The sequence below is a fragment of the Bombina bombina genome, chromosome 7 (assembly GCF_027579735.1).
Source record: "Bombina bombina isolate aBomBom1 chromosome 7, aBomBom1.pri, whole genome shotgun sequence".
Lineage (NCBI taxonomy): Eukaryota > Metazoa > Chordata > Amphibia > Anura > Bombinatoridae > Bombina > Bombina bombina.
Window position 1 is genome coordinate 418,373,808 of NC_069505.1, and position 27,559 is coordinate 418,401,366.

The 27,559-nt window shown below is 37.7% G+C and overlaps 1 protein-coding gene across 4 annotated transcripts in view; it reads right to left on the reverse strand.

The window, feature by feature from the left end:
* Positions 1 to 26,987, reverse strand: part of PLA2G6 (phospholipase A2 group VI) — a 195,658-nt gene extending 168,671 nt beyond the window's left edge. For 2 of the 4 annotated variants that reach the window (XM_053721252.1, XM_053721250.1), the window contains exon 1: positions 26,810 to 26,985. The gene's annotated coding sequence lies outside the window, so the exon portion shown is untranslated. Of the gene's footprint in view, positions 1 to 26,809 lie in introns of all 4 variants that reach the window. The other 2 variants (XM_053721249.1, XM_053721251.1) reach the window with 2 other exon arrangements.
* Between the last annotated feature and the right edge of the window lie 572 nt (positions 26,988 to 27,559).

Below are 27,559 nucleotides of genomic sequence, written 5' to 3' on the forward strand. Positions count from 1 at the left end.
ACAAAAATACACAATACCTTGATTTATAGATAAAATAACACCTGATCAAGCTCTTAATAAAATATTTCACTTTACTTTCTTCAGCAATTGTAAACTTGTTTCAATCTGTACAAACCTTAAGTATTTAGACGTCAATGAGAAAAATGACAAATACGAAGAGGAAGAAGATACGGAAAATGATAGCAGTAGTTCAGAAAATTAGATAGATTACATGTATATGTTGTCTTTGTTTCCTTTACTCAATTTATTTTTTTAAAGTTAAACCTCGCTATGGAGCTTAAATATTGAGGTGGTCCTTACACCCCCAATTACCATATCCTATTGGCACAAATAAGGCCAGTTACTTACCTTTGCTACGGAGTAGAGCTGGGCGATATGGACAAAAAAAAAAAACGCATTTTTAAAAAAAAAAAAAACTGCGATTGCGATGTAATCGCGATTTTCTTATAAATTACTATAACACCTTCATTTTGCATTATAAAGTTTATTTAACACTACAGAATCTTAATGTACATGTTTCTCAATGTCCAATACACTCTTGGAGCATAAAAATACAAACCACAAAATAGTTAAAATAAAATTTGCTGCCTGTGATCACCAGGGATAGAGAAGTACTTACGAGCATTCTTATAGAGTCTCACCAGGGATCGAGAAGTACTGACAGCATTCTTATAGAATCTCACCAGGGATAGAGAAGTACTGACGAGCATTCTTATAGAATCTCACCAGGGATAGAGAAGTACTGACGAGCATTCTTATAGAGTCTCACCAGGGATAGAGAAGTACTGACAGCATTCTTATAGAATCTCACCAGGGAAAGAGAAGTACTGACAAGCATTCTTATAGAATCTCACCAGGGAAAGTGAAGTACTGACAAGCATTCTTATAGAGTCTTACCAGGAACAGAGAAGTCCTAGCAGCATTCTTATAGAATCTCACCAGGGAAAGAGAAGTACTGACGAGCATTCTTATAGAATCTCATCAGGGAAATAGTAGTACTGTCAGCATTCTTATAGAATCTAACCAGGGAAAGAGAAGTACTGACAGCGTTCTTATAGAATCTCACCAGGGATATAGAAGTACTGACGAGCATTCCCATAGAATCTCACCAGGGAAAGAGAAGTACTGACGAGCATTCTTATAGATTCTTACCCGGGAAAGAGAAGTACTGACGAGCATTCTTATAGAATCTCACCAGGGACAGAGAAGTACTGACGAGCATTCTTATAGAATCTCACCAGGGAAAGAGAAGTACTGACGAGCATTCTTATAGAGTCTTACCCGGGAAAGAGAAGTACTGACGAGCATTCTTATAGAATCTCACCAGGGAAAGAGAAGTACTGACGAGCATTCTTATAGATTCTTACCCGGGAAAGAGAAGTACTGACGAGCATTCTTATAGAGTCTCACCAGGGACAGAGAAGTACTGACGAGCATTCTTATAGAATCTCACCAGGGACAGAGAAGTACTGACGAGCATTCTTATAGAATCTCACCAGGGAAAGAGAAGTACTGACGAGCATTCTTATAGAGTCTTACCCGGGAAAGAGAAGTACTGACGAGCATTCTTATAGAATCTCACCAGGGAAAGAGAAGTACTGACGAGCATTCTTATAGAGTCTTACCCGGGAAAGAGAAGTACTGACGAGCATTCTTATAGAATCTCACCAGGGAAAGAGAAGTACTGACGAGCATTCTTATAGAATCTCACCAGGGAAAGAGAAGTACTGACGAGCATTCTTATAGAATCTCACCAGGGAAATAGTAGTACTGTCAGCATTCTTATAGAATCTCACCAGGGACAGAGAAGTACTGACGAGCATTCTTATAGAGTCTTACCAGGGAAAGAGAAGTACTGACAAGCATTCTTATATAGTCTCACCAGGGATAGAGAAGTACTGACGAGCATTCTTATAGAATCTCACCAGGGAAAGAGAAGTACTGATGAGCATTCTTATAGAATCTCACCAGGGATAGAGAAGTACTGACGAGCATTCTTATAGAGTCTCACCAGGGAAATAGTAGTACTGTCAGCATTCTTATAGAATCTCACCAGGGAAAGAGAAGTACTGATGAGCATTCTTATAGAATCTCATCAGGGATAGAGAAGTACTGACGGGCATTCTTATATAGTCTCACCAGGAATAGAGAAGTACTGACGAGCATTCTTATAGAATCTCACCAGGGAAAGAGAAGTACTGATGAGCATTCTTATATAGTCTCACCAGGGATAGAGAAGTACTGACGGGCATTCTTATAGAATCTCACCAGGGAAATAGAAGGATTGACAGCATTTTTATAGAATCTCACCAGCCCAGGGATCTATTTAGAATCTGGCCTTAGCGATAGTCAAAACTGACACAGTGTTATCTTTATCAGACACCATTTTAAAGAGGCAAACAACACAAAATTAAACAGTCATAATTCAGCGTACATGTGTCTGAAACACCATGTTAAACACTGTCCAAACACTGCTGCCATCTAGTGGTCAAAAGAATATAACTGTTAAAAGGAGTCAAGCTTTTTCCATAAGATCAGCACTGGTACACTGTTTAAAAAGGACAATACAGTATAAGAATAGAAAGCTCTAATTTTGCTGGTATTAGTCACTTACTGCTGGCTGATAATAGCCATTAAAGGGACATGAAACTGAAAATGGCAGCAGTTTAGTAGCAATGCTTTTATAGGCTTCTGACCACTAAATGGCAGCACTGTTGGTACAGTATAGAACATTGTTAAAAACATTGTTATAGAACTGCTGGTATATAATGCTCCAGACACCTGCACACTCCAGAGCCTACCTAGGTATGCTCTTAAGTGTTCTCCAAGGGCCTTTTTAGTGGATGCATCAGTCGGCTGAAATAGCTTTGGATAGTTTAACCCTTTCACTACCGGGACTTTCAGACAAAAACTTGCCCAAAATAAGGGGATTTTTAACATTTTTGCTATCACTCCATTTAAAACAAAAATAGAGCCTTGTTTTTTTGTTTTTTATTTACCAGGCAAAACTAATATATATATATATATATATATATATATATATATATATATATATATATATATTTTATTATTATTATTTTTTTTTAAGTAGATAACCCAAGGTATTGATCGAGGCCCATTTTGATATATTTTATGCCACCATTTCCCTGTCAAATGCAATCAAATAAAAAAATTGTTACTTTTTTCACAAACTTTGGGTTCCTTACTGACATTTTTTTACAAACAGATTTTGCAATTATGGCACAAATGGTTGTAAATGCTTCTCTGGGATCCTCTTTGTTGAGAAATAGCAGACTTATATGGCTTTGGCGTTGCTTTTTGGTAATTAGAAGGCCGCTAATTGCAGTTGAGCACCACACTTCTATTATTCCCGGCAGTGAAGGGGTTAATTAGGTAGCTTAAAATTCTTATAGAATCTCACCAGGGAAAGAGAAGTACTGACGAGCATTCTTATAGAATCTCCCCAGGGAAAGAGAAGTACTGACGAGCATTCTTATAGAATCTCCCCAGGGAAAGAGAAGTACTGATGAGCATTCTTATAGAATCTCACCAGGGAAAGAGAAGTACTGACGGGCATTCTTATAGAGTCTCACCAGGGATAGAGAAGTACTGACAGCATTCTTATAGAGTCTCACCAGGGAAAGAGAAGTACTGACGAGCATTCTTATAGAATCTCACCAGGAAAAGAGAAGTACAGACTAGCATTCTTATAGAGTCTCACCAGGAAAAGAGAAGTACAGACAAGCATTCTTATAGAATCTCACCAGGGAAAGAGAAGTACTGACGAGCATTCTTATAGAATCTCACCAGGGAAAGAGAAGTACTGACGAGCATTCTTATAGAATCTCACCAGGGAAATAGTAGTACTGTCAGCATTCTTATAGAATCTCACCAGGGAAAGAGAAGTACTGACAGCATTCTTATAGAATCTCACCAGGGAAAGAGAAGTACTGACGAGCATTCTTATAGAATCTCACCAGGGAAAGAGAAGTACTGACGAGCATTCTTATAGAGTCTCACCAGGGACAGAGAAGTACTGACGAGCATTCTTATAGAATCTCACCAGGGAAAGAGAAGTACTGACGAGCATTCTTATATAGTCTCACCAGGGATAGAGAAGTACTGACGAGCATTCTTATAGAGTCTTACCCGGGAAAGAGAAGTACTGACGAGCATTCTTATAGTCTCACCAGGGACAGAGAAGTACTGACGAGCATTCTTATAGAATCTCACCCGGAAAAGAGCAGTACTGACGAGCATTCTTATATAGTCTCACCAGGGATAGAGAAGTACTGACGAGCATTCTTATAGAATCTCACCAGGGAAATAGTAGTACTGTCAGCATTCTTATAGAATCTCACCAGGGAAAGAGAAGTACTGACGAGCATTCTTATAGAGTCTCACCAGGGATAGAGAAGTACTGACGAGCATTCTTATAGAATCTTACCCGGGAAAGAGAAGTACTGACGAGCATTCTTATAGAATCTCACCAGGGATAGAGAAGTACTGACGAGCATTCTTATAGAATCTCACCAGGGAAAGAGAAGTACTGACGAGCATTCTTATATAGTCTCACCAGGGATAGAGAAGTACTGACGAGCATTCTTATATAGTCTCACCAGGGACAGAGAAGTACTGACGAGCATTCTTATAGAGTCTCACCAGGGATAGAGAAGTACTGACAAGCATTCTTATAGAGTCTCACCAGGGAAAGAGAAGTATTGACGAGCATTCTTATAGAGAGTCTTACCCGGGAAAGAGAAGTACTGACGAGCATTCTTATAGAGTCTTACCGGGGAGAGAAGTACTGACAAGCATTCTTATAGAATCTCACCAGGGAAAGAGAAGTACTGACGAGCATTCTTATAGAATCTCACCAGGGAAATAGTAGTACTGTCAGCATTCTTATAGAATCTCACCAGGGAAAGAGAAGTACTGACGAGCATTCTCATAGAATCTCATCAGGGATAGAGAAGTACTGACGGGCATTCTTATATAGTCTCACCAGGAATAGAGAAGTACTGACGAGCATTCTTATAGAATCTCACCAGGGAAAGAGAAGTACTGATGAGCATTCTTATATAGTCTCACCAGGGATAGAGAAGTACTGACGGGCATTCTTATAGAATCTCACCAGGGAAATAGAAGGACTGACAGCATTTTTATAGAATCTCACCAGCCCAGGGATCTATTTAGAATCTGGCCTTAGCGATAGTCAAAACTGACACAGTGTTATCTTTATCAGACACCATTTTAAAGAGGCAAACAACACAAAATTAAACAGTCATAATACAGCGTACATGTGTCTGAAACACCATGTTAAACACTGTCCAAACACTGCTGCCATCTAGTGGTCAAAAGAATATAACTGTTAAAAGGAGTCAAGCTTTTTCCATAAGATCAGCACTGGTACACTGTTTAAAAAGGACAATACAGTATAAGAATAGAAAGCTCTAATTTTGCTGGTATTAGTCACTTACTGCTGGCTGATAATAGCCATTAAAGGGACATGAAACTGAAAATGGCAGCAGTTTAGTAGCAATGCTTTTATAGGCTTCTGACCACTAAATGGCAGCACTGTTGGTACAGTATAGAACATTGTTAAAAACATTGTTATAGAACTGCTGGTATATAATGCTCCAGACACCTGCACACTCCAGAGCCTACCTAGGTATGCTCTTAAGTGTTCTCCAAGGGCCTTTTTAGTGGATGCATCAGTCGGCTGAAATAGCTTTGGATAACATTTTTGCTATCACTCCATTTAAAACAAAAATAGAGCCTTGTTTTTTTGTTTTTTATTTACCAGGCAAAACTAATATATATATATATATATATATATATATATATATATATATATATATATATATATATATATATATATATATATATATATATATATAATATATATCCCATTTTGATATATTTTATGCCACCATTTCCCTGTCAAATGCAATCAAATAAAAAAATTGTTACTTTTTTCACAAACTTTGGGTTCCTCACTGACATTTTTTTACAAACAGATTTTGCAATTATGGCACAAATGGTTGTAAATGCTTCTCTGGGATCCCCTTTGTTGAGAAACAGCAGACTTATATGGCTTTGGCGTTGCTTTTTGGTAATTAGAAGGCCGCTAATTGCAGTTGAGCACCACACTTCTATTATTCCCGGCAGTGAAGGGGTTAATTAGGTAGCTTAAAAGGTTCATTTTAGCTTTAGTGTAGAGATTACCCTCCCATTTGACATTTCCCAACCCCTGATCCCTCCCTTAGCCCCCACTGGACACCCCTATCTTAGGTAATGGCAGACAGTCTGCCAGTATGAAAATGTAAAGCTTTTTATATATATATATATATATATATATATTCTGCAGTGTAGGGGGGAAAACAACGATTAGTTGAATGCAGATGAGTCATCTGTCAATCGATTGGGCGACCGGAGATACGTATATCCTAAAGATTTCATGAATGAAACTCTCATTCATTTTTTAACTTCTATCGTTTCACTTTAGGTAAACGATTTAACTTTACATTCACTTTAAGTAACATTTATCAGTAAAAATATTATAAATGTTACAAACCATTATACTTTCCCCACCTGGCAAAATTTTCCGTGGAGAACACTGCTCTTCAACCAAGGATACCACAAAAATTTAATAATAGAAGTGAAAAAAAAAAAAAACACTCTGAACCATGAAGAAAAAAAAAACATAATTTATGCTTACCTGATAAATTCCTTTCTTCTGTAGTGTGATCAGTCCACGGGTCATCATTACTTCTGGGATATTACTCCTCCCCAACAGGAAGTGCAAGAGGATTCACCCAGCAGAGCTGCATATAGCTCCTCCCCTCTACGTCACTCCCAGTCATTCGACCAAGGACCAACGAGAAAGGAAAAACCAAGGGTGAAGTGGTGACTGGAGTATAAATTAAAAAATATTTACCTGCCTTAAAAACAGGGCGGGCCGTGGACTGATCACACTACAGAAGAAAGGAATTTATCAGGTAAGCATAAATTATGTTTTCTTCTGTTAAGTGTGATCAGTCCACGGGTCATCATTACTTCTGGGATACCAATACCAAAGCAAAAGTACACGGATGACGGGAGGGATAGGCAGGCTCTTTATACAGAAGGAACCACTGCCTGAAGAACCTTTCTCCCAAAAATAGCCTCCGATGAAGCAAAAGTGTCAAATTTGTAAAATTTGGAAAAAGTATGAAGCGAAGACCAAGTTGCAGCCTTGCAAATCTGCTCAACAGAGGCCTCATTCTTGAAGGCCCAAGTGGAAGCCACAGCTCTAGTAGAATGAGCTGTAATTCTTTCAGGAGGCTGCTGTCCAGCAGTCTCATAAGCTAAACGAATTATGCTACGAAGCCAAGAAGAAAGAGAGGTAGCAGAAGCTTTTTGACCTCTCCTCTGCCCAGAGTAAACGACAAACAGAGAAGACGTTTGTCGAAATTCCTTAGTTGCCTGTAAGTAAAATTTTAGAGCACGGACTACATCCAGGTTGTGCAGTAAACGTTCCTTCTTCGAAGAAGGATTTGGGCACAAGGAAGGAACAACAATCTCTTGATTGATATTCCTGTTAGTAACTACCTTAGGTAAGAACCCAGGTTTAGTACGCAGAACTACCTTATCCGAATGAAAAATCAAATAAGGAGAATCACGGTGTAAGGCTGATAATTCAGAGACTCTTCGAGCCGAGGAAATAGCCATTAAAAATAGAACTTTCCAAGATAACAACTTTATATCAATGGAATGAAGGGGTTCAAACGGAACGCCCTGTAAAACATTAAGAACAAGGTTTAAACTCCATGGTGGAGCAACAGTTTTAAACACAGGCTTAATCCTGGCCAAAGCCTGACAAAAAGCCTGGACGTCAGGAACTTCTGACAGACGTTTGTGTAACAGAATGGACAGAGCTGAGATCTGTCCCTTTAATGAACTAGCAGATAAACCCTTTTCTAAACCTTCTTGTAGAAAAGACAATATCCTAGGAATCCTAACCTTACTCCAAGAGTAACCTTTGGATTCACACCAATATAGGTATTTACGCCATATCTTATGGTAAATCTTTCTGGTAACAGGCTTCCTAGCCTGTATTAAGGTATCAATAACTGACTCAGAAAACCCACGTCTTGATAAAATCAAGCGTTCAATTTCCAAGCAGTCAGCTTCAGAGAAGTTAGATTTTGATGTTTGAAGGGACCCTGTATCAGAAGGTCCTGTTTCAGAGGTAGAGACCAAGGTGGACAGGATGACATGTCCACCAGGTCTGCATACCAAGTCCTGCGTGGCCACGCAGGAGCTATTAGAATCACTGATGCTCTCTCTTGTTTGATTCTGGCAATCAATCGAGGAAGCATCGGGAAGGGTGGAAACACGTAAGCCATCCTGAAGTCCCAAGGTGCTGTCAGGGCATCTATCAGGACTGCTCCTGGATCCCTGGATCTGGACCCGTAACGAGGAAGCTTGGCGTTCTGTCGAGACGCCATGAGATCTATCTCTGGTTTGCCCCAACGTCGAAGTATTTGGGCAAAGACCTCCGGGTGGAGTTCCCACTCCCCCGGATGAAAAGTCTGACGACTTAAGAAATCCGCCTCCCAGTTCTCCACTCCCGGGATGTGAATTGCTGACAGGTGGCAAGAGTGAGACTCTGCCCAGCGAATTATCTTTGATACTTCCATCATAGCTAGGGAGCTTCTTGTCCCTCCCTGATGGTTGATGTAAGCTACAGTCGTGATGTTGTCCGACTGAAACCTGATGAACCCCCGAGTTGTCAACTGGGGCCAAGCCAGGAGGGCATTGAGAACTGCTCTCAATTCCAGAATGTTTATTGGCAGGAGACTCTCCTCCTGACTCCATTGTCCCTGAGCCTTCAGAGAATTCCAGACGGCACCCCAACCTAGAAGGCTGGCGTCTGTTGTTACAATTGTCCAGTCTGGTCTGCTGAATGGCATCCCCCTGGACAGATGTGGCCGAGAAAGCCACCATAGAAGAGAATTTCTGGTCTCTTGATCCAGATTCAGAGAAGGGGATAAGTCTGAGTAATCCCCATTCCACTGACTTAGCATGCACAGTTGCAGTGGTCTGAGGTGTAAGCGTGCAAAGGGTACTATGTCCATTGCCGCTACCATTAAGCCGATTACCTCCATGCATTGAGCCACTGACGGGTGATGAATGGAATGAAGGGTGCGGCAAGCACTTTGAAGTCTTGTTAGCCTGTCCTCTGTCAGGTAAATCTTCATTTCTACAGAATCTATAAGAGTGCCTAGGAAGGGAACTCTTGTGAGTGGAACGAGTGAACTTTTCTTTTCGTTCACCTTCCATCCATGTGACCTTAGAAATGCCAGCACTAACTCTGTATGAGACTTGGCAGTTTGAAAGCTTGAAGCTTGTATCAGAATGTTGTCTAGGTATGGAGCTACCGAGATTCCCTGCGGTCTTAGTACCGCCAGAAGAGCACCCAGAACCTTTGTGAAGATTCTTGGAGCTGTAGCCAATCCGAATGGAAGAGCCACAAACTGGTAATGCCTGTCTAGGAAGGCAAACCTTAGGTACCGATAATGATCTTTGTGAATCGGTATGTGAAGGTAAGCATCTTTTAAATCTACAGTGGTCATGTACTGACCCTCTTGGATCATAGGTAAAATTGTCCGAATAGTCTCCATCTTGAACGATGGAACTCTTAGGAATTTGTTTAGGATCTTTAAGTCCAGGATTGGTCTGAAAGTTCCCTCTTTTTTGGGAACCACAAACAGATTTGAGTAAAACCCCTGTCCCTGTTCCGATCGTGGAACTGGATGGATTACTCCCATTAACAAGAGCTCTTGTACGCAGCGTAGAAACGCCTCTTTCTTTGTCTGGATTGTTGACAATCTTGACAGATGAAATCTCTCTCTTGGAGGAGAGTATTTGAAGTCCAGAAGGTATCCCTGAGATATTATCTCTAGCGCCCAGGGATCCTGAACATCTCTTGCCCAAGCCTGGGCGAAGAGAGAAAGTCTGCCCCCCACTAGATCCGATCCCGGATCGGGGGCCCCCAATTCATGCTGTTTTAGGGGCAGCAGCAGGTTTCCTAGTCTGCTTGCCCTTGTTCCAGGACTGGTTAGGTTTCCAGCCTTGTCTGTAGCGAGCAACAGCTCCTTCCTGTTTTGGTGCAGAGGAAGTTGATGCTGCTCCTGCTTTGAAATTACGAAAGGAACGAAAATTAGACTGTCTAGTCTTGGCTTTGGCTTTGTCCTGAGGCAGGGCATGGCCTTTACCTCCTGTAATGTCAGCGATAATCTCTTTCAACCCGGGCCCGAATAAGGTCTGCCCTTTGAAAGGTATATTAAGCAATTTAGACTTAGAAGTAACATCAGCTGACCAGGATTTTAGCCACAGCGCCCTGCGTGCCTGAATGGCGAATCCTGAATTCTTCGCCGTAAGTTTAGTAAGATGTACTACGGCCTCCGAAATGAATAAATTAGCTAGTTTAAGGACCCTAAGCCTGTCCGTAATGTCGTCCAGAGTAACTGAACCAATGTTCTCTTCCAGAGACTCAATCCAGAATGCCGCTGCAGCCGTGATCGGCGCAATGCATGCAAGGGGTTGCAATATAAAACCTTGTTGAACAAACATTTTCTTAAGGTAACCCTCTAACTTTTTATCCATTGGATCTGAAAAAGCACAGCTATCCTCCACCGGGATAGTGGTACGCTTAGCTAAGGTAGAAACTGCTCCCTCCACCTTAGGGACCGTTTGCCATAAGTCCCTTGTGGTGGCGTCTATTGGAAACATTTTTCTAAATATCGGAGGGGGTGAGAACGGAACACCGGGTCTATCCCACTCCTTAGTAACAATTTCAGTAAGTCTCTTAGGTATAGGAAAAACCTCAGTACTCGTCGGTACCGCAAAATATTTATCCAACCTACACATTTTCTCTGGTATTGCAACTGTGTTACAATCATTCAGAGCCGCTAACACCTCCCCTAGTAATACGCAGAGGTTTTCCAGTTTAAATTTAAAATTTGAAATATCTGAATCCAGTCTGTTTGGATCAGAACCGTCACCCACAGAATGAAGTTCTCCGTCCTCATGTTCTGCCACCTGTGACGCAGTGTCTGACATGGCCCTAATATTATCAGCGCACTCTGTTCTCACCCCAGAGTGATCACGCTTACCTCTTAGTTCTGGTAATTTAGCCAAAACCTCAGTCATAACAGTAGCCATATCCTGTAATGTGATTTGTAATGGCCGCCCAGATGTACTCGGCGCTACAATATCACGCACCTCCCTCTGAGCGGGAGATGTAGGTACTGACACGTGAGGCGAGTTAGTCGGCATAACTCTCCCCTCGATGTTTGGTGAAATTTGTTCAATTTGTACAGATTGATTTTTATTTAAAGTAGCATCAATACAGTTAGTACATAAATTTCTATTGGGCTCCACTTTGGCATTGCAACAAATGACACAGGTATCATCCTCTGAATCAGACATGTTTAACACACTAGCAAATAAACTTGCAACTTGGAAATACAATTCAATTAGAATAATATTAACACGTACTGTGCCTTTAAGAAGCACAGAAGATCTATGACAGTTGAAAATTAATAAATTGAAACAGTTATAACCTCAATCCTTGTAAACAACACAACTTTAGCAAAGGTTTAATCCCATTAGCAAAGATAACAAATTCTGAAAGCAGGAAACAAATTACAGAATAAACGTTTTTTATCTCAGTCAAACTATAATTCTCACAGCTCTGCTGAGAGAAATTACCTCCCTCAAAATAAGTTTTGAAGACCCCTGAGCTCTGTAGAGATGAACCGGATCATGCAGGGAATACAATGAGTTGCTGACTGAAATATTTGATGCGTAGTAAAAGCGCCAAAAAACGGCCCCTCCCCCTCACACACAGCAGTGAGGGAGAACAGAAACTGTCAGAAAACAGATTAAGCAACTGCCAAGTGGAAAAATAGTGCCCAAACATTTATTCACTCAGTACCTCAGCAAATGAAAACGATTTTACATTCCAGCAAAAACGTTAAACATAATCTCTAGTTATTAAACAGCTTTATGTATTTCTTACAGTGTAATTCTAGTGAAGTACCATTCCCCAGAATACTGAAGTGTAAAGTATACATACATGACATTATATCGGTATGGCAGGATTTTCTCATCAATTACATTGTCAGAAAATAAAAACTGCTACATACCTCTATGCAGATTCATCTGCCCGCTGTCCCCTGATCTGAAGTTTACCTCTCCTCAGATGGCCGAGAAACAGCAATATGATCTTAACTACTCCGGCTAAAATCATAACAAAAACTCTGGTAGATTCTTCTTCAAACTCTGCCAGAGAGATAATAACACACTCCGGTGCTATTTTAAAATAACAAACTTTTGATTGAAGATATAAAACTAAGTATAATCACCATAGTCCTCTCACACATCCTATCTAGTCGTTGGGTGCAAGAGAATGACTGGGAGTGACGTAGAGGGGAGGAGCTATATGCAGCTCTGCTGGGTGAATCCTCTTGCACTTCCTGTTGGGGAGGAGTAATATCCCAGAAGTAATGATGACCCGTGGACTGATCACACTTAACAGAAGAAAGTTTAATATCCTTTTAATGGCAATTCTCATCCAGCAGTAAGTGATTAAGATCAGTGTCCCCAACTAGCATTTGTTTAACCCATTCATGACCGGGCTAATTTGTCTACATCGGAACAACGATCCCAAGATTTAAATCATGGGATCGGGTCAGGGGGCATCTCTATGACGCTAGGCACGCCTTCCAGACCGCGATCCCATTCACAAAGCACCGGTGGCTTCAGTAGAGCCAAATGGCTGTCCTAATGGTGCTAAAGCCGAGCACAGTTAGGACGGCATGGAACGTCCTAATGATGGCAAGAGGTCAATAATAAAAATGTACAATTATAGCATTCTATTCTTAAAAAAAAAAAAAAAAGTGTCCCATTAAATAAAGCAGCACTATTAGTCTTTGGGAAAGAGCTGAAGGCACCGTTGCCTCCAAATAAGCGTTCCAGTGAATAACTCCCGTGCTGGCTCCGGATTGGCTCCAGACACTGTCCCTTAACAAGACTACATAATCTGTATATAGCAGTGCAGTCAATAAGTATACGGTGTTGATTGAGTGTGTCTGACGTTTTCTCTCAGGTCTGAGCACAAAGAAAAAAAACTCTCGCTTTGTAACCTAAGATAAACTCAACTTTTTTCTTTACCATTAACAAATAGATCAATTTGCAATCATTATTGATTTATTTATTTTTTATCATTGCTATTGGTCTATTTTTAATAACTACATATCAAAGGGAAATATTAACCTAGAATCAATAAAACCTGTTTGTGCAACAATACTTTGCACAAAACACTCAATATGCTGCTCAACTCAAAAATTGAGCAACAGATTAGTACCTGACCCTTATAATATCTGCGAGTGAACCTCCATTTTAATCAATTAAGTATTTACCTCCTAACGGTTTTACCTAATGGAAAATAGAATGAGCTCCACTATACAGAATATCAACATCACAAAAATGCCTTCAAATATTACAGAACAAACTATAGCGAATCTGGGTATCCCAACTGGATATACCCGCTAAAGTAGGCTTCCGCCTGCTAAACACCGACCGATCCCTGAAACTGAGAAGACCAGAACATTAGCCGAGATTGAATATTTGAGGGTAAAAACAGACGCACCTTTATTGGGACAACACACAGGTATTTATACTGCATCAGACTCATTAGCATACAATAGATTCAGTGAACCACTCATAGTTCATCACCAGATGGCCCCGGATTTGCACTTGGTTCCCCTCTACCCCCCCCCCCTCTCTGGGTTAGTCCATGGGGAAAACAAGGTAGACACAGGAGGAGGGAAGGGCCCTGGTCCTCATTACACTTCCAATCATGGCTGAACACAACAAAGCAAAGCGATGAAATTCCGTCCCCAGTGCACTCGCTGGCCAGGAAGGAATCCTAACAGACCCACCGAAACAAAACAAACAAAAAAACTCTTAAGAAGGGTACTCTAACTTTGCATCACAAAAACGTATTGTATTGAGAGAGAAAAAAAACAGGCGATAAAACAGCACATTAACACATGCACAAAAGAAAAACAGACGACAACTGCGTCAGCTTTGAAATGATGCTTAGATACATCACAGGGGTGATAGAGTATTTATGAATTCCGCAAGCTTGGGGTTTTAAAGGGACACTGAACCCAAATTTTTTCTTTCGTAGTTCAGATAGAGCATGCAATTTTAAGCAACTTTCTAATTTACTCCTATTATCAATTGTTCTGTGTTCTTTTGCTATCTTTATTTGAAAAAGAAGGCATCTAAGCTAAGGAGCCAGCCAATTTTCGGTTTAGCACCCTTGACAGCACTTGTTTATTGGTGGGTGAATTTATCCACCAATCCGCAAGAACAACCCAGGTTGTTCACCAAAAATGGCCCGGCATCTAAACGTACATTCTTGCTTTTCAAATAAACATACCAAGATAATGAAGAAAATGTGATAATAGGAGTAAATTAGAAAGTTGCTTTAAATCACACGCTCTATCTGAACCACAAAACAAAAATTTTGGGTTCAGTGTCCCTTTAACGTAGGCTAAATATTCCAAATATGACTCTAGAACTCCCGTGGTCAGACCCTTGTACGTATTTGTAAGGTATAAGACACATTTCGTTCTACCAGCAAGGCTACCTTTTTATAACACAACATACGGCATGTCCCAAGCATGTTTCCAAAATTGCTGCGGCCATAATGAACTACTTGGCAATAGGTTCTTGTTTCATGTGTGAGATTTCATAGGCTGGAGACTTCAAGCAACAATGGACATTAATGACTGAGACCTGCCTAACTAATTTGTAGAAAAAATAGTTGAGGTGATACTCAATTAACTTTGAACATAAAATTATCTTTATGAGGACCCTCAGAAACCTCATAAGCAAATATAAATTTAACATAATATTTGTCAATTTTTTTTTTAACAATGTTCTAATGATTTTCAAACCATAAAAGTAGAAAATAAAGGATATCATGCAGCAGGATAATATATAGAAGATAATACACAAGTAGATGCAAAATGATCCCGTTTTTGTTATACAGATGCAGTAAAATACACTGTGGCAGTATGATAAATATGTTTTAATCCATACATTATATGCTCTATTCATTAGACCAGTGACTTACTAACACACGCGGGCTGTAGATCAAGATTTTAGAAGCCTTAAAGGCTTTCATGATTCAGATAGAATGTGTCATTTTCAGCAACCTTCCAATTTACTTTTAATAACAAATTTTCTTGTTATCTTTTGTTGAAAACCAAGAACATAATTTCAGGAATAAAAAGTTCAGATACTAATGGCACTACTATGGGAATAAGCTTAGGATCCATTATGTAATAGAGTATTTTGGCAATTACCTGGGTGCTATGTACTGGATTTGTCTAAAAAGAAAAAATATCAATCCTAAAATTGAGGGTTTGTACATCTGTTTAGCACTCACAATCCTAAGAAAAACAGGGGGGGGGGGGCTATCAATTAGAACAATCCACATAAGATTAAGATAGGGGAGTACTATTCACTGATTACTTAAACTATAACCTTTATTGGCAATAATTAAAAATATCCACATACAGACACACATATAATAAGAACACAGGGGGATTGGCAGGTTGAAGTGGTTAGCGCACTTACTATGTAAAGTATAGATACTATTATAAAGGAATGTGCAATCGACCTAGGATGTATGAATCCATGGTTGAAAGTCTATAAAACCTTAGATTTTTGTAGAGGAGTGTCAAATGTCATGGGAGAGGGGAAAAAAATTAGAGATTGCACTCAGATATAATATAATATAATATACACTAGGTGAACAGTAAAAGGTACGCCTAATTTACATCAAGTACTAATCTCTGAGTAAGAGAGAAATAGATAATACTTGTATTGTAGTGTAATCCCCTATAGGATACTTAATGTATCAATGGGCTAGATATAGTGACTAGTTGCAACAATTTACTTAATATATTCATAGAGTTAATATAATGGTTGATAGCAGCAATCAGATAATATAAGAGAATTTTTAAAAGTGCATATCCATATATATCGAAATAATAATAGTTTATAGTATCTAAAAAGTATTTATACCTATAGGTAAACATAACACAGAGAGGGTCACTATCTTCTGTGTCCTGACTGCAAGCAACTGCTGTGAATATGTTGGCTTTATTTGCACTATCAGTAACTGTTATTAACTTTCGATTTTAGTAGACAGGTGCTTAGAATCCCACATATATTGCTGCTGCTGGTGGTTGTAAGACATATTAACCGCTTATGCTGTCTTTAGCAATCCACTTAGTGGTGTATTTATACTTTCTTTATAGTGTAACTCATACCGATTGCTACAATTATATAGATTACAAAGTACAAACGATACTCAGTGTTTACTCAGTTCTATACATTCCTTTAAGTGTTAGGTAAAATGTGTCCCCTTTGTAAATTGAGTCAAGATGGCTGAAATGTATTTACGATACTGCTGAAATTCAACTGTGACACAATAACCAATAACATATGAATGCTGGTACTCGGATAGCATAACGGTTTAGTACTTATGGATTATGCATTTATAGTGTTTCGAGTTATTTATACTTATAGGTTAAACATAACACAGAGAGAGTCAGTATCTTCTGTGTCCTGACTGCCAGCAGCTGCTGTGGATATATTAGCTTTAATTGTACTGTCTGCAACTGGTATTAGCATACAATTATTGTTAACAAGTACTTAGATTCCCATAACTGATGCTGCTGCAAGCATTTACAAACAATATGTTAACCACTTATGTTTTCTATAGTAATACGCTTAACGGTATATTTAAAATATCATTGTAACGTCACTTCTACAAATTGCTGCAATTCTATAGGCTGCAGAGTGCAGACAATACTGAGAGTTAACTCTATTCTATACTTTCCTTTAAATATGGGGTAAATATTTCCACCTTACAATTAGGTAAAGATAGCTGAAAATATTGACAATTAAGCTAAAGTTCAATTATGACACATTCCCAATGGAAATGTAAAATGCTACTAATTAAATTGCTTCACGGTTTGGTACATTAGGATTGCTATCCACTAATAGTTTGACACTAAATGGTGAGGCTATATAACGCTGTCTATGTACTATTTAAAGGGCTATTAAACCCAAAAATGTTCTATCACAATTCAGATTGAGAATAAAATTTTAAACAACATTCTAATTTACTTCTATTATCTAATTTGCTGCAATCTTTAGATACCCTTTGTTAAAGAAATAGCAATGCACATTGGTGAGCCAATCACATGAGTCATCTATGTGCAGCCACCAATCAGAAGCTGCTGAGCCTATCTAGATATGCTTTTCAGGAAAGAATATAAAGATAATGAAGCAAATTAGATAATAGAAGTAAATTAGAAAGTTGTTTAAATGGTATTCTCTATCTGAATCATGAAAGAAAAAATTTGGGTTTAATGTCCCTTTAAATAAACATTGCACATATAGCAACCTGTTTCTCCCTGCTATTAAAAAATGCAAAAAGCTGGCTTTCCCTGACATGTTTCGGCTTTTTCAAAGGGTATTTAACAGGTCGTACTACTCCGCCTCTGATGACATCACCGACTTATCGTAACTTCTGTTTCATTGGGCCAATCGCACGCTGGCTATACTCAGAATGGCTTCTATCTAAACTGTTATTGTTCATTCTATCTGACTAAGAATATTGTCAATTATGCATCTGTGACTTAATTCTATACCACAGCATGTAATGTATATTGGATCTTATAAGATTAAATGTTGTTAACTCGTTGGAAGACTAACTTATATGGATCTAAATTTGTGTGTTATGTCATTGAGGGAATACGGAGACCTAATATTCATATTAATAAAGATGATGCTATATTGATGTGGATAACATTTAAATAATAATAATGAAGATAAAAGATAATGATGACGACGACATTTAAATAATAGTACCAACAATACTTGCGTATCATAATGCAAGGGAGTAAAAAATATTAAATAACAAAATTAAGATAAAAAAAAATAGGAAAATAAAAGAGTGAAAAAAGGAATAGAAGAAAAATTTGTGAATGAATGATGATGGAGCAAAAATTGTAAAAATACAAATTTGTGTGCGTTATATATTGAGTCTCAATTCTATATAAGAGATGATTGTGCGTGCGATGTACTGAATGTATAATAAAAGGGGAACAACAATAAACTCCATATCAGTGACACAAAAAAAAAAAAATTACAAAATTAATCATTGCGAGTGAATATATAAACATACTTATGTAAGGATTTAAATACTCAATGTAAGGTGAAAATATGCATGAAGTAAGAAAGTGAATAAATGTGAGTGAGACATTTACTATTCCATAATTAAGGAAGTTCAATGAAAATAGAGTGAAAGAATATAAAATTGATGTGAATTGCAATAATACATTTAACTTTTTAATGACACATCTACTTTACTTAGCTTATATACATATTATTATTGGAACTTGCATTATCTTCACTTTAAATTATATATGAATATTTATAAATGAGCTTTAATTACTATATATATATATATATATATATATATATATATATATATATATATATATATACATACACTAATAGCCATCTCCCATTATACTGAGATCATCTTTTGTAGGTTGAATATATTGTCTCAAGTAGATTGACATACCCATGGACCTTAGTGATCCATAGATAATTCCTAACTGGCATTTTTAGAGATAGGATAGATAATTGTTGTGTTCATTTAATCCGTTTGGTTGGATGGCATTTAGTAAATAAATCCATCTACTTTCATATTGTAACATAATTTTCTCTTTATCTCCTCTTATGCCCAGATTGATTTTTTGTATTCCGTAGCATTGTAGTCCATCAGTCTTTCCTTGATGATATCTGTAGAAATGATGTGCTGCGGAAGTGATTGTTTTCTTATTTTGTATGTCTTTAGTTGCATTTTTAATATTACGCAGATGTTCCTGTAGCCTTGTGTGTAGTTTACGTCTCGTCATTCCAACATAGCTCTTAAGGCACTTACAGTGTAAGACATATATCACACCTGTGGTATTACAGTTAATAAATGATCTAATTGGATGTATCTTATTAAATCTATCTTTGACTGATACCTTCTTTTTTTAAAATGTACAGCTTATACATGATCCACACTGATATGATCCATGGGGTATGGTGCTGTTCTTGGTCTTTATTTTTTTTTATTTTTTTATATAAGATATAATGGCTAGGACTCAATAGCAGTGTTCCCCCTTAGCCCAGTTTTGTGTGCAGCCCAGCAATGAAACAGTTAACAAGAGAACCATACTTTAAAGTCTGCATTGTGCAGTATTTGCTAATTGCAGGGTGTTGTTGTCTAATTAACTATTTCATTGCTGGGCCGCACAGAAAACTGGCCTTAGAGGGAACACTGCTCAACAGATCTTTCAAGTTCCTCGTTCGTCGGTAACTCACCTCTATTTTAGGTCCAATTATTTGTCCAAGTATATTATCGGATTGTAGAATATGCCAATGTTTCTTTATTATTTTAATTGTATCCTGGCTTTGTATGTCAGCACAAGTCTTGTCTTTCCATCATTTTGTTGTGGTTTTGGTTTTAATAAGTTCTGTTGCTCAGTTTTCTTGGCCCTCCGTTTGGCTTTTTTGATGGAAGATTGACTGTACCCTCTCTGGCTTAAACATCTAGCTACCTCTGAAGCTCTTTTTTGATAAAATTCATTTTCAGAGCAGTTCCTCTTAGTTCTTAGAAATTCTCCTATGGGGAGGGACTTAATTGTACATGGTGCATGAGCACTGGTACTATACAGAATCGTTTTGGAGGCAGTTTCTTTTCTAAATAGGTCTGTTCCTATCATGCCATTATCTTAAATAATCTCAAGTCCAGAAATGAGATCTCAGTTTGACTACATTCATATGTCAATTTTATATTTAGGTTGTTCTTATTAAGTATGTCAAGGAACTGATCCAATTTTTGTTTTGGGTAAATTCATCATTATGTTCTGTGAAGACTGTATTATGTTCCCACCAACCAAAAAATAGGTTGGCGTAAGTCGGTGCACAAGCTGTGCCCATGGCCGTCCCTCTAGTTTGCAGGTAGAATTGGTTATCAAAGACAAAATAATTCTTTTTAAGTACAAATTCAAGTAATTTGATACTAAAATTATTATGATTTTCATCTTCATCAGTTGCCATTTTGAGGTAATATTGTACCACTTCAATTCCCAATTCATGCCTTATGCTGATATAGAGGGCTTCTACATCAGCAGTGACGAGCCACATAGTGGGTTCGAGTTTGATATCTTGAAGTTGCTCTAGGGTCTCCATAGTGTCTTTTATATAGGAAGATATTTCTGTTAGAAACTCTCTCAGTCTTGTATCTATGTATTTACTCGCTTTTTCTGTGAGGTTTTCATTACCGCACACTATGGGTCTTTCTGGTGGATTTTTTTTTATTTTTATGGACCTTGGGAATCAAATAGAAGGTGGCTACTTTAGGATTGTTAACTGAGAGAAATCTATTCTCTTTTTCTGAAATGATGTTATTTATTTTAGCATGTGCTATCAGATCCTTATACTGAGTAAGGAATTGTTCAGTTGGGTTACTCCACAGTTTTTTATAACAATGCTGATTAGTTAGCGGTTTATCAGCTTCTTTGAGGTACATAGTTGTGGGTCAAATTACTATGTTGCCGCCTTAATCAGCTTTACGAATGATGATATCCTCCGAATTTTGAATTTCTAATAAAGCCTGCTTCTCCTGTTTGGTTGAGTTGTTAATTGGTGCTCTAGTCTGTAGATCAGATATTTCTTTACATACAATATTATTAAAAATCTGTATACTTGGACTTTTAGATTATTTAGGTATATATTTAGATTTATTAATTAGGTTCTTCCGCTAATTCTGTTCGGATTCATTTTCCTTTAGAAGATCTTCCATATCTTGTAGTAGAGATAAGTCCTCAACAGTCCAATTATTTTCTAATCCTGATTGGTTATGATTTTGAATATATATTGTCTCCTCAGAAATAATTTTCTTAAGTATAATTGTATGTCTTTAATATTTTCAGATTTATCAAACGGAGTACTAGGACAAAATGACAGACCTTTTGATAATAATGAGATATGATCTTCTGAAAGCATTTTATTAGACAAGTTCAAAACCTTCATTGTTTCATTTTGATCTTGGAAAAGGGGCTGGGGCTCCTTTTGTATGGTTTGTTGCCCTGTCGTGTCTCTGACACTTCTTCTTGTTGTTGCGCCCCCCCCCCCCAACCTCTTCTGGTGGGTCTGAATTTGGGCCTTCCTCTAAAGAACCTTTTCTCTTTCTATTCTCAGATTGTGTAGAAGTTTGCTTTAATGGGGTACGGGTGGATGTTTCTTCACTTTGATTGTCAGATTCCTCACCCTCTGTTTACATCACTATTTATGGTAACTTTTTGGCGATTTATTGGATTTGAATTTTCTTTTCCATTTATATACTCTATTGCTTTGGAAATCTTCCACATCTCTGTTTAATTTCCCCATTTTAGTTTGTTTTATTTCATTCTCATATTTGTCCAGTTCTTTTTGGCATTTTTTATAGGAGGTTTCAAATTCTTTGAGTGTTTCAAACTGTTTAAGTTGTTCATTTTGTGTTTTTATTAACTCTTCTAGTCTGTCAAATTCTGTAATGTCATGCTTTATTAAAATATTCATTAATTTGTTAGAACATTCGGATAATGCTGTTTCCCATTCTATGGTCAATTCTTTTTGTTTAAATTCAAATGCTGGGAAAAGTTGTATTCTCAGCCCTCTAGGGATCAGATTTCTTTCAATGTACTTGTCAAAGAAGTGATGATTCCACCACACTTTATCTTGTTTAAGGGGATTTTTGTGGAGTTCACGAAGTAACATATCTAATCTATCAGGAATAAGGTCAGTAGTGTGCGATTGTGGTTCATTGAATACATCTTGTAAGTCAGTTAGACATTTGTTGTTTCTTATGATTCTATCTTGTTCTAATTTGTTCGCCATGCTGTGTCTTGAGATAAAGTGTGCTCTATTAGTTAAACCTAGCGAACTAGGTAGATTCATTCATAAAGAAAAAGCTCAGATACTAATGGCACTACTATGGGAATAAGCTTATGGAATAGAGGTTATACACTGAACTATGTCAGAGTATTTTGGTGATTACCTGGGTGTCGGTGCTATGTACTGGATTTGTCTAAAAAGAAAAAATATCAATCCTAAGATTGAGGGTCTGTTTAGCACTCACAATCCTAAGAAAAAGGGGGGGCGCTATCAATTAGAACAATCCACATAAGACTAATATAGGGGAGTGATATTCACTGATTACTTAAAATATAACTTTTATTGGCAATAATTAAAAATATCCGCATACAGACATACATATAATAAGGGGGGGATTGGCAGGTTGACTCAAATTACAAAGGGGACACATTTTACCTAACACTTAAATGAATGTATAGAACTGAGTAAACACCGAGTATCGTTTGTACTTTGTAATCTATATAATTGTAGCAATCAGTATGAGTTACACTAGCAAGAAAGTATAAATACACCACTAAGTGGATTGCTAAAGACAGCATAAGCGGTTAATATGTCTATTCGATATATGGATATGCACATTTAAAAATTCTCTTATATTATCTGATTGCTGCTATCAACCATTATATTAACTCTATGAATATATTAAGCAAATTGTTGCAACTATATCTAGCCCATTGATACATTAAGTAACCTATAGGGGATTACACTACAATACAGTACAAGTATTATCTATTTCTCTCTTACTCAGAGATAAGTACTTGATGTAAATTAGGCATACCTTTTACTATTCACCTAGTGTATATTATATTATATCTAAATGCAATCTCTAATTTTTTTCCCCTCTCCCATGACATTTGACACTCCTCTACAAAAATCTAAGGTTTTATAGACTTTCAACCATGGATTCATACATCCTAGGTCGATTGCACATTCCCTTATAATAGTATCTATACTTTACGTAGTAAGTGAGCTAACCACTTCAACCTGCCAATCCCCCTGTGTTCTTATTATATGTGTGTCTGTAAGTGGATATTTTTAATTATCGCCAATAAAGGTTATAGTTTAAGTAATCAGTGAATATCACTCCCCTATATTAGTCTTATGTGGATTGTTCTAATTGATAGCCCCCTCCCCCCGTTTTTTTTAGGATTGCGAGTGCTAAATAGATGTACAGACCCTCAATTTTAGGATTGATATTTTTTCTTTTTAGATAATTTCAGGAATGTGCACGTGTCTGCAGCACTATATAGCAGCAGTTTTTTAGAGTGTGCACGTGTCTGCAGCACTATATAGCAGCAGTTTTGCAACAATGTTATATACAAGCAAGAACACTAGATGGCAGCACTATTTCCTATTATGTAGTTCTCAAGACGTGTGCACGCTACCTATCTAAATATCTCTGCAACAGACAACATGAGCACAAAGCAAATTTGATAATAAAAGTGAATTAGAAACTTTTTTGAAGTTGCATTCTCTATCTGAATCAGGAAAAAAAAAAATGGGGTTTCATGTCCCTTTAAGGGCTGTATATTTTATATTTAAATGTATGTCTATTTATCACACAAATAATGTTTTTTTCTAGAAATGGCACTGGGTCACATTAAGGTTGCGGGGTACCCTCTGTTTGGGGTTCTGTCCAGAGGGCTGTTTTGAGTTGTAGCCACCTGATTTGCCCACCCAGCAGAAGTCCCTAAAGTACACGTTTGCATTTTCCCCAAGGGTAGGAAAACTACAACGTTTAAAGGGCTGCATGTGTCCCATGGGCTGCCAGTTGACCACCACTGAATTAAGAGTTGAATACTCAAAAGTGCAAAAATAACAGGCTGTATGTGCTTAACCCCAACAAAGTGGTTAAGCACATAGTTAAAGTGACAGAAAACTCAAGATGTAATTCCCCATAAATTAATAATTGTACATAATAAAACAACATTTTGTATCTGATACAAGTTTATCCTCAACAATGTAAACAGTCCCTCCTTGTATCCGATACATTGTTCGGGTGGTCTGGTTAATATCGGCTCCAGCATTGGTGCAACCGCTTATTGTACAGGGGCGTTTGTCTCCATAGAGCCGTTACCTGCTAACACTTACCTTGCCTGTATCATTTGTTTTTATGTCATAAATAAACGTTTTAAAAGAAGATTCAGTGGCGGACGTACTTAATACCAGGGAGGGGTTATATCCTTTCAGGCTGTTTGACAGCTTAGAAATAGCTCATATACCACGTGAGTACGGCACCTTTAGACATCTTGACCTACAATCAGTTTTGCAGTACTTCAGTATATATATTTTCTATTTCCTTCGAGGTGCCCTGTTCTCAATTAACTTCCATATTGGGGCTATATCCTTTATTACCAGTTCATTAGAGTTTGGAGGACAGTGTTTTTATATCTCTCTTGTTTAGGTTGTGTTTTTTTTTAATATATATTTTGTGGATACACACTGTTGATTTGTGATAGTGTTTGTATTGTTTACTGTATAGAACAATATAGTCTAGCACAGCAGTTTCTGGGTGTTGTGGAGATTGTGTAGGTTTTTAGAAAAGACTAGTACAGGGCTCGACAAACCCAGGAGCCAAGGAATTACTGGCTGCTTTACTTGTACCACTGGCTCCTAACATTTTGGGTTTTTCTTCCTATATCAATATACAAATATCAGTCTGCCTCCTAAATATTCTTACTGGTTTCTTAAATTTAAACAGATTTTTCTACCCCTGGACTAGAGAATATGTCCTATAGAGAGTTGCAGATATTTTGGGGTTCTGGTGTTCCAAATGGATATTAAACTCACAAATGTTCTTTCCTGATTCGCACAATTTTTCAACAAATTTCCAATTATCTTCTATTATCTTGTTTGCTTCATTCTCTTTCTATCCTTTGTTGAAAAGAATACCAAAGGTAGGATCAGGAGCAGCAACGCACTACTGCGAGTTACCCGTTGATTGGTGGATACACTTATCTTCCTGTTGTCATTGGCTCAACCGCTGTGTTAAGCTAGCTCCCAGTAGTGTAGTGCATTGCTGCTCCTCCAACAAAAGATACCAAGAGAATAAAGCAAATTGATAATAGAAGTAAATTTAAAAGTTGTTTAAAACTGTATGCTCTGATACATGGAATAATATGTTGGGTTTTATATCCCTTTTATACATTTAAAGGGACACTGAACCCAAATTTGCTCGTTTGTGATTCAGATAGAGCATGGAATTTTAAGCAACTTTCTAATTTACTCCTATTATCAAATGTTCTTCATTCTCTTGGTATTTTTATTTGAAAAGCAAAAATTTAAGTTAAGATGCCAGCCCATTTTTGATGAACAACCTAGGTTGTTCTTGCTGATTGGTGATAAATGCATCCACCAATAAACAAGTGCTGTCCAGGGTCCTGGACTTTCTTTTTCAAATAAAGATAGCAAGAGAACAAATAAAAATTGATAATAGGAATAAAATAGAAAGTTGCATGCTCTATCTGAATCATGAAAGAAAAAATTTGGGTTCAGTGTCCCTTAAAGGGGCAGTCAAGTCCAAAAAAACCTTTCATGTTTCAAATAGGGCATGTCATTTTAAACAATTTTCCAATTTACTTTTATCACCAATTTTGCTTTGTTCTTTTGGTATTCTTAGTTGAAAGCTAGACCTAGAAAGGCTCATATGATAATTTCTAAGCCCTTGAAGGCCGCCTGTAATCACATGCTTTTGTATTTGCTTTTCACAGCGGGGGGGAGCTAGTTCAGGTAATCCCTATAGATAACATTGTGAGCACGCCCGTGGATTGTGGCAGACACTGCACTAATTGGCTAAAATGAAAGTCAAAAGATAATAAATAAAATGTCATGTGATCAGGGGGCTGTCAGAAGATGTTTAGATACAAGTTAATCACAGAGGTAAAAAGTATATTATTATAAATGTGTTAGTTATGCAAAACTGGGGAATGGGTAATAAAGGAATTATCTATCTTTTAAAACAACAACAATTCTGGTGTTAACTGTCCCTTTAAGCTTTAAACAGATTGTGTTGTTGGGTCAGTCAGGGGAACTCTGCTGAAGAGCAGACTAATTGTCATTGTCACAAGGAAGTGAAAGGCCATGAACCCTGACCCTGCGCTTGATCCACAGATTTGTTGTTTTAGCACATTTGTTTAAAAGCAAGTGACACCCAGTGGGGGGCTATAAGCTACATCACTGGATAAACGGCCATTTGTAATATGTTGGCACTTTATCAATAAATAATAAAGTAAAACAGTGATAGAATACAATATAGGAAACTGATAATAATGTTTACACTAATTACTATTAGCCCTAATGGTCTGGGACCACTCAGCCAAGTGATGTGACATATTAATCCTGAACTCAGACAATATTAAATAAAAATACCTGAACCTTTTACATGCAGAATATCACAACGCCCATAGACACTCAACAACTTATACGACCTCTGCTGGAACACTGCTCCATGGACCCACTACTACTCCAGAAAAAAAGGATTTCATTAGAAATCACCTCAGTAAAAATTATTTTCTCCCTGACCCCGAAACATGAGCCATTGGTGTATGTTTTATATTTTACCACAACAGAAAAGAAGAAAATGATCCATTAGAGAAGCATATTAACCCCTGTAGTGCCAGCAGATCCACAGATACAAGGGATGTACATATGACGTCACCCAGCATGGACCCTCCATTTAAGATCCAACACTCACCTTTTCTGCCCCTCCTGTCACAACACTGTCAACGAGGGGAGCCTTGAGGAGATGTTATCCAATCACAAAGCCTCTATTTATGAAGGATTACAGGATTCACCAATAGCGATATGGGAAAGGCCGGTCCGTCAGCTATACACCAATCGGAATAAATAAAGGTTTTGCCACCATGTTAGAGGTGTCAAGCGGCCATATTGAGAATGGCATAATAGAAAGTGCGGAGTCAGGAGCCATGTTGAAGCAAATGTGCTGCGTGTAGCAGAAGTGGCCATTTCGGTAAAGGTAGAACGTCGTCTGCAGCCATATTGAATGTGGCAACTTCAGCTTCTGGCAACTAGCGCCATTTTTGTGAGGGCATTAAAAAAAATAACTTTGCTTCACTTGGAGCTGGCAGATAGTTAACACTATTTATTCTACATTATTTCTACCTGAAATTATTATTGCTTCTTAGCATATCACTCCTTGGTAACAGCACAAACCTAGAAAATAAATAAACAGTAATTTGAAAAAAAAATATTTGAAAAATATTAACTTTCAAAACTTTATTGTAAAGCAAGTAGGATTGTTTTATAGGATTGTAGCAGAGTAGAGACTATCAATAAATCATATCCTTAGCACCATCTGCTGCTAAGGGTGGGGGTTAAGTAACCAATCAGAGGCTGCACCAGCTGATGCACTCATTTATGTGTAAATAGTAAGAGGCAGCTAAAACCACTAGCAACTAATCTTAATTTATGCACATCAGTGTGC